Source organism: Enhydra lutris, unplaced genomic scaffold (genome assembly GCF_002288905.1).
Source record: "Enhydra lutris kenyoni isolate GAN:26980312 unplaced genomic scaffold, ASM228890v2 scaffoldscaffold6, whole genome shotgun sequence".
NCBI lineage: Eukaryota > Metazoa > Chordata > Mammalia > Carnivora > Mustelidae > Enhydra > Enhydra lutris.
In genome coordinates this window covers 20,814,347-20,822,707 of record NW_019154090.1, presented here as the reverse complement: position 1 = coordinate 20,822,707, position 8,361 = coordinate 20,814,347, and positions in this window count along the sequence as shown.

Below are 8,361 nucleotides of genomic sequence, written 5' to 3'. Positions count from 1 at the left end.
GGGGGGGTGGGGAGCGCGGCATCCCTCCACTAGGCTGCCGTTCCTGCCACTGACACAGCGTGTCGCTGTTGAGCAGCTAGGCTGCCCAACCTTTTGTCTTCCTGTGCGGTCCTCAAAATCGGGCGCCTGTTGCTCTTGTCGCCACCACACGGTGTCGCTGTTGAACGGCTACCCTGCGAGGCCTGTTTCCCTGCCCCATGCTTGGGTTCCGCGATGTGGCTCCCTTTTTCCAAGCTCTCCTGCCCAGCGGTTGAGCCCAAAGCAGAACACTGGGCCAGGGGACAGAGACCATTAGCGGTTTTAGCCAGTCACATCCTCAGCTGCAATTAGTTCTTCCCCATGACTCTCTAGGCTGGCATGGAAGCCACACAACCAGCCCAGACTGCCCTTGGACCCTTGGTGAGTTTCCTTGGGGGCTTTGGGCCATTTCCCATAGTGGCACACCAGCTGTGGCCATCTCAGACCATTAGCTGGTTCCTCCTAGCATTGACTGAGCAGTACTGGAAGGCTCTTTCACTGTTGACATTTGGTCAGAGACCAGAATTATGAGGAATTTGAAGCAGGCAGTGGGGTGTGGGGTGACATGACCAGATTTGGTTTTAAACATGTTTTGTTGTGACTCCTGAAGGCATTGGAGGGGTAAGAGTGGAAGGGGATGGGTACAAATTAGGAGTCTGCTGTCATTCAGACTTCATCCAGCATGCTTAGTAAAAATGGAGGAGCATTTGTAGCGAGGAGAAGCAGACAAAAAACGTTTAAAAATTTGTGTTTTTATGGAAAAATGTGTATGCACTGCTGACATCATGGATTCTCTGTTAAATGGAAGTAGGAATTCTGGGACATCCATCAGGCCCAGCACAACAATGATTTCATTATATCTTCACGGCACTCTCCGTCCTCCAAGGTGGGGGTCACTCACACCTTTTAGATGGAATCACCCTCCCTAGACCACAGAGCGGACCAGTAGCAGAGCTGGGATTCCCACCCTCAGAGACGCCCTCCAAGCCCTGTGGAGTCTTTCCACTCCTCCTAGATGTCAACATCTTGCCTGTTGGCGACTTGGCCTATTTAAGGCAGGACTGCTGGGTTCAGTTGCATAGGTTGTGTGCTATAAAAAGGCATCAGGCAGAGAGAACAAAATCTTTTCTCTAATTTGTTCTACCAGGAGTGCACATTTTTGTGTTTGCCCAAAGCTGATGGAGGCAAAGTAGGGACAGAAAAGCAGCGTGTGAGGCTGGAAGGAAGAGCATGGGTGGAAACACAGCATGGGATGAAGCTGGGAGGCCTTTAGACTACTAAGGACTCTGGATTTTCCTCCAAAAAAATAAGGGAAGCCATTGGAGAGTTTCAAGGAGGAAAACAACACGATCCAAGTCACAATTCTGAAAGATCCATCTGGTGGGGGAGGGGAGCCTTGCTGCTAAGTGTGGGACCCAGCCTTGCCTTTCCCCACCCTCACTTCCTTCTCCACCATCCTCTTTGGGGTAGTTGGCCCCTCCCACAATGACCTGCTACTTTCCAAACCCTCAGGAAGTCCCTGCCCTACTCTCCACAGGAAAAGAAAAATGTCATTATTTCTTGGACCTAAAGACTAGAGAATGGAAGACACTGTGCCCCATAGACAGCTTTCTGATGGGAGAAATGGGCAGTTGTTTGAGGTATAATTTGGGAGGAATCCCCCACCACGCTCCAAATGACCTGTCACGCTTCCGACAAAACCAGTCTGAGTGACTTCATCTTCCAGGCTAAGCCTCGTCAGCTCCAAATGATTGCTAAAGTGTATGGGTTTTCTTTGGGGGGGGGTGTAGAAAAGAGCTCTAAAATTAGCTGGTGGTGATGGTGGCACGACTCTCTGCAAACCAATGAACCGTGCACTTGAGCGGTGAACGTGATGGTATGTTGAAAAATATGTCCATAAAAATTTTGTTTAAATTGCCATTCCAGTCTGCCTAAAAGCTTGCCATTCAAGCAGCTTCCTTTCTGGGTTAGTCATGGCCTCTGGGGGTTCCTCTTGGAAAGGCTAACTTGTTAAATATGTAGGAGGTGTCCCCTCCTGGGGGAGAGAACAGGAGGCATGTCCCAGGGAGACTAAGCACTACATTCTCCATTTTGCCTCATCCCATTGTGCCAATGTCTTCACACTCATTACTTCATTTAATCTTCACGGCCACTTCCAAAGGTAGACAGTTGTGGGGAGGGGCCCACCCAAAGTCACTGAGCTCAGAGCCTGATTTCAAAGGCCAAACCAGCCCCTCGTGGACTGCACAGTTTTCCAAGTATTACTTAACCTCTCTGATCTTTCTCTGAAAAGTACAGATAAAACCTTGCCCTCCTCTTTGGTGTGAGGTTTTGGAGAGGAATTAGTGGTACAATGGTGGTTAAGAGCATGAGCTGTGGACCCAGACACGATGGTTTCAGATCTCACCCCTGCAATTTACTAGCTGTGTGACCCTGGACAATTAGCTGGCTTTCCACTTTCCTACCTGCAAAGGGAGGTCACAGCAGTCCCTACCTCACCTAGTGGTAATGAGAATCAAACATATGTGAAACCTGGGGTACAGGACCTGATAAGTAGAAATCAAAGTAAGTTCTTCCTATTAATATACCCAGCACTTCCCACTGTACTGTAAGGACTGTGTCCGGCTTTCCAGTTATATTCCCAATGCCTGCCGAACAGTTGGTGCTCAATAAATAACTCTTTAAAAAAATTTTTTAAGTTATTTATTTATTTGAGGGCTTGCGGGGCAAGGGGAGGGGCAGAGGGAGAGAATCCCGCCCCCCAAGACTCCCTGCTGAGCGCAGAGCCTGATGTGGGAGTCAATCTTACAACCCTGAGATCACGCCCTGAGCTGAAATCAAGAGTCAGATGCTATGGACTCTGAAAAACAATCTGAGGGTTTTGAAGGGGCGGGGGGTGGGAGGTTGGGGGACCCTGGTGGTGGGTATTATGGAGGGCACGTATTGCATGGAGCACTGGGTGTGGTGCATAAACAATGAATTCTGGTACACTGAAAAGAAATTAGATTAAAAAAGAAAACAAACAAAAAAACAAACAACAACAACAACAACAAAAACAAGAGTCAGGTGCTTAACCTACTGAGGCACCCAGGCACTCCTTTAATTTTTTTAAGTAGACTCCACTCCCAGCATGGACCCCAATGTGGGGCCTGAACTCACGAGTCTGAGATCAAGACCTGAGCTGATAGGCTCAGCCGACTGAGCTACTCTGAGAGAGGCAGGCAGAGAGAGGCGGGAAGCAGGCTCCCTGCTGAGCAGAGAGCCCAGATGCGGGACTCGATCCCAGGACCCTGAGATCATGACCTGAGCCAAAGGCGTCCTTAACCCACTGAGCCACACAGGAGCCCCTAAATACCGATTTTTTAAAAATGATCTAGGATTTGAATCCACATCTGTGTGACTCAAAGCCACCCTGTCACGGTTTTCAAAGTGTGATCTGGGCCTGCCTGCTTCCACAGGCCCAATCCCAAGAAGCCAACCACCAGCTGGCCAGAAATCTGGGCTCAATGAGGAACTCATGGTGTGGCCAGTCCTTCCCCCTCTCCCAGTCTCGGTCTCCCCGTCTGTAAAAGCAAGGGCCCTCTGGAATTCCCAGAAAGGAATCCAATAAAGGGAGTTCTGGCAAAGGGTAAAGAATCTTTCCTCGCTGAGAAGTTTTAATTTTCACAGAATGGGTCCCCCAAAAGCGATCAAGATCCAGCGAGATGAGGCTAAGGCTGGGATTTTAGATGCTGTCAATTGCAGAGGCCAAGAAAGGGTTGAGGGAGAGATGGGGGAGCGTCCTCAGTTTCCTCAGTGTTCCCCTGGGGTGAGCGACTGTGAATCCAGCCACACGAGTAGGTGACACAGTTTTCAAACCACGCTGGATCATCGCTGACAGTACTGTGTTCTTCCGTAAATCAGAGCGCTCTGATCTGCCGGCAAAGGGGCTGGGGGAGGGGGCTGCCGGAAATGTCACTCTCTCGGCTCCAGACTAGCCCGCAGAGATCCAGAGAGGCGGGTCTGCAAACGGCGGTCTCTCTCGGTGAGAGCCGGTGCTCGCAGGTGTGAAAATAGTGAGGAACAGAGTTCTAGAGTCGCTGAGCCTGGAGGGAAATCTGAGTTCGTTTTAGCCCCTTGTTCTCCAAACACCGTCCAAGATTGGCACCATCTGGGAGCTTGTCAGAAATGCAGAATCTCGAGGGTGCCTCAGTCCATAGAGCATGGGAAACTGATCTGGGGGTCGTGATTTCGAGCCCCACCTGGCATGTAGAGATTACTTTAAAAAAAAATAAAAAATAAGGTGCCTGGGTGGCTCAGTGGGTTAAGCCCCTGCCTTTGGCTCAGGTCATGATCTTAGGGTCCTGGGATCAAGCCCCACATCAGGCTCTCTGCTCAGTGGGGAGCCTGCTTCTATCTCTCTTTCTGCCTGCCTCTCTGCCTACTTGTGACCTCTCTCTGTCAAATAAATAAATAAAATCTTCTAAAAAATAAATAAAAAATAAAAATAAAAAATAAGGGGCACCTGGGTGGCTCAGTCATTAAGCATCTGCCTTTGGCTCAAGTCATTCCTGGAATCGAGCCCCACATGGGGCTCCCTACTCCTACTACTCCCTACTCCCTACTCCCTACTCCACGGGAGCCTGCTTCTCCCTGTTCCACTCCCTCTGCTGTATTCCCTCTCTTGCTGTGTCTCTCTCTCTGTTAAATAAATAAATAAAATCTTTAAAAAATAATAAAAAATAAAAGCAAAGAAAAAGAAATGCAGAGTCTCGGGCCCCAGAGGAACCCGATGAATCAGAATTGCTTTTGACAGGACCCCTGGTATATCTATACCACAACTTTTTATCGTTCACCTGTTGATGGATAATTAGATTGTTTCCATGTCTTTGCTACTGGAATAATGCTGCAAGAAACACGGAGTTCTCTTTGGGATCCCATTTTCATCTTCTTTGACTATATGCCCAGAAGTGGGATTGCTGGATCATAGGGTAGCTCTATTTTTAATTTTTCGAGGATCCTCTGTACTGTCTTCCACAGTTAGAAAAGGTTAGTCATGCCAGTTTATGTTCCAACCAACAGTGCACAAGGGTTCCCTTATCTCCATACCCAAATGTTACACATGCACACACACAGTGAGAGAGAAGGGGGGCCTGCCATTGGCAACAATATGGACAGAACTTGAGGGCGTCACGCAAGGTGAAGTAAGTCAGACAGAGAAAGACAAATACTATGTGATACCACTTATTTGTGGAGTCTAAAAAAAGCCAAGCTCATAAAAACAGGGAGCAGAATGATTGTTACCAGAGGCTGGGGTGCGGGAATGGGGGAGATGTCATTTAAGGAGACAAACTTGGAACAAGTAGATAAGTCTTAGAGACCCAAAGCACAGCAATGAGATTAAAGACAGCTGTTCTGTACCATGAACTTCAAAGTTGCTGCGAGACTGATCTTAATTGTTCCCATCACACACAAAAAATGATAATTACACGACTGGATAGAAGGCCACCTAACTCTAGAACGCTGATCATATTGCAAACTTTAAACGTATCAGATCAACACACTGTACACCTTAGATTTATATCCCTGATTATATCCCCCAAATAAGTTTACAAATAAGTAAACAAGATTCCCGAGTGATCTGAGAAATGCTGTCTTAGCCTAATGCCTTCATCTGTATTGGCAGGCAAGGAAAGCAAGGATCAAAGAGGGCGTGATTTGTCTCATGTCACACAGCCTGTCAGGAGCAAAACCTAGACAAGGACCCGGGCTTCCTGGCTGCTAATCCTTCCTACTTTATGGCTTTGTGTTTTCGCCCACGCTGCTTCTTTCTCCTGGACTGCCTTCTGCTCTCCCTTCTGCAAAACTTCGACGTGACCTTCAGGATGCCGCAGGATGCTACCTCTCTACAAAGCCTTCCTCGGTGGCCCCCAGAAACTCCTCCAATGGCACAGCATGGCTTGCTGTGTATTTCTAGTACTGTCTTTCGTAGTCTACTATTCCCGCAAGAGACCTGTGCAGACATGGGCAAAGAATTCAAAGCTTTCCACAAGAGGAAGGCGTTTGCTGCAAACGAAAAGTTTGTTGTGCTAATTGTGTCCACCAGGGTCCAGGCAGGAAAAAGGAGTCCCACTCAGATGGTTCTTGGGATTTGAGTTAAGGGGCTATTTATAGAGGTGGGGACAGGCTTAAGGACACTGGCAGAAGATGCTGAGGGACCCAGGAACTCATCCCTAGCTTCTGGCTTAAAGCAGTCAAGAAAGGAGTCTGGTGTCCAAGCCCAGGGTGGGCTGGAGCCATGGGTGAGGGGTTTGGGGGAGTGACATGACTACTGTCAGACTGAGATCCAGAGCAAGAAGGAAGCTGAGAATTGCCTTCTTCCCTCTCTCTTCCAGACCTCTGACTTCCCGTCCTATTACCCTTGAGCTGAGGCCAACTATAGATGAGGAAACTGAGTCACAGAGCGCCCAAGATCACCCAGGGGGCAAGTCAGGATTCAACGCAAGCCAGGTCCTGGAGTCCATGCCCTTAACCTCACACTGTTTCCTTCTTTATGTTTATTCCCTCCCTCAGCAGTGGTCTCCTATGTGCCGCTCGTATTCCAGGAACTGCGGTTTCTACATTCGGGATTTTCCAAATTCTTTCTGCCAACATTTTTGTAATCAGAACACAACGAAGACTGTTCTTATTCAAAGGGAGAGCACTGCTGTAGGACTGGATGGAGGCAGGAGCGCCGGGGCAGCTGTCATTCAAAACAGATGGACAGCCTGGGAGGAGAAAGACCCAGGGGTTCCAAGCAGAATGCTGCCCCCAGGAGCCTCTGCTGGGTCCCGGGTCACCAGCAGGGACCTTGAGTTAGGAAAGGGTACCCGTGGGGGTGGAGGCCTGGCCTGGGGCCATGAGGCACGCTGGCTGGCTGGGCAGGTGTAAGGTCCGAAGTTCACTGCTTGGGAATTCCCACCCCTGCCAACAGCCACCAGTCTGGGACATCCTCAGACTGCTGCACTGGGGGTGACACCCGTGTCCCCAGGCGGTCCCACTCTCCAGACTGTCCTCCCCTAATCCGCATGGGAGTCGCTTGCTCTGTCTCCCTCCTTTTACAGAGGCAAACTGAGGCACACAGGAGACACGGATTTGCTGAGGGTCACACACCAGGCAGGACTTAGCCAGGTCAGAACCCTGGTTCCCAGCTCCCAGTCCAGGAACCCTCCCCACCTCCACAGGCTATGTCCGGGAAACAGATTCCCCTGGCTCAGGGGGAAGGCTTGCCTGCTGCCAGGCTTTGTCCTTGCTCTCAGCTCAGCCTGGAATGACTCCTCCAAAGCCTGGCTCCTGCTCATCTTTGGGGTCTCAGCTCAGCACATCACTTCCAAGAAGCCTTCCCGGACTATCGTCTTGGAATGGCAGCCACAGATCTGGGTTCAAATCCCTGCAGGCTGACTGTGATCAAAAGCATTTCACCTCCCTGAACCTCAGATCCTTCAGCCAAAATGAGACAGAGACCTGCGTTAGAGGCTGAGAGGTGTGGGCAACTAGTGCGGGGACCCGCACAGGGCAGGAGCTCACAGCTCCTGATTTCCTGCCTCTTCCTGCCCCACGTGCAGGGATCACAGGATTCTAAAGCCTCAGCCCTGCCCTCAAGAGCACCCACGCTGGGACCGGGGGTGGTGTGCAAGGGACCTCAACAAACCTCAACCCCAAGAACATCAACAACAGGATACAGAGAAGCAGAGGGGTCTGGGCTGTAGGCTTTCCTGTGTTCGACGGGGGGAGTTCTGATCTTAACCTTAATTCCATGCCTTGTCTGACCCACGGGGGAGGAACTGTTAACTCCCACCACATTCCGTCTGCTGAGGTGGTCACAGAGACCCAACCCCACGTCAAGGGGAGCATACAGAGACTCCACCTGTTGATGGAAGAGTAGAGAAGAATTTGTGGACATATTTTTAAAGGACCACGTTAACCACAGAGTGGTTAATGCTATGAAGAAGAAAATGCAGATATTCTGGGACCTCAGAGGAGGACCTCCCTCTAATCCAGGGAATTGCAGGGATAATCAGGGAAGGCTTCCTGGAGGTGGGGGCAGAACAAAGTTCACACACATAGGATCCCTGGGGGGGGGGGATCCTGTATTTAGGCACAATCCTTATTATAAATTTTGTTCCCTCCATGAAATTTTATCTTTACTTACTGAGAATACAATATGTCCCCCAAGAAAAGAAAAATTTTAAGTACCAACAAACAAAGAGATTTTTAAAACAGTCATAATCCTGGCCATCCAAACAGAGACAATCCCTCATAACTCCTTGCTAAAAATTGTCCAGACTAGCAGACATGGGTACAGAACCTTGCTGTATGCTGTCC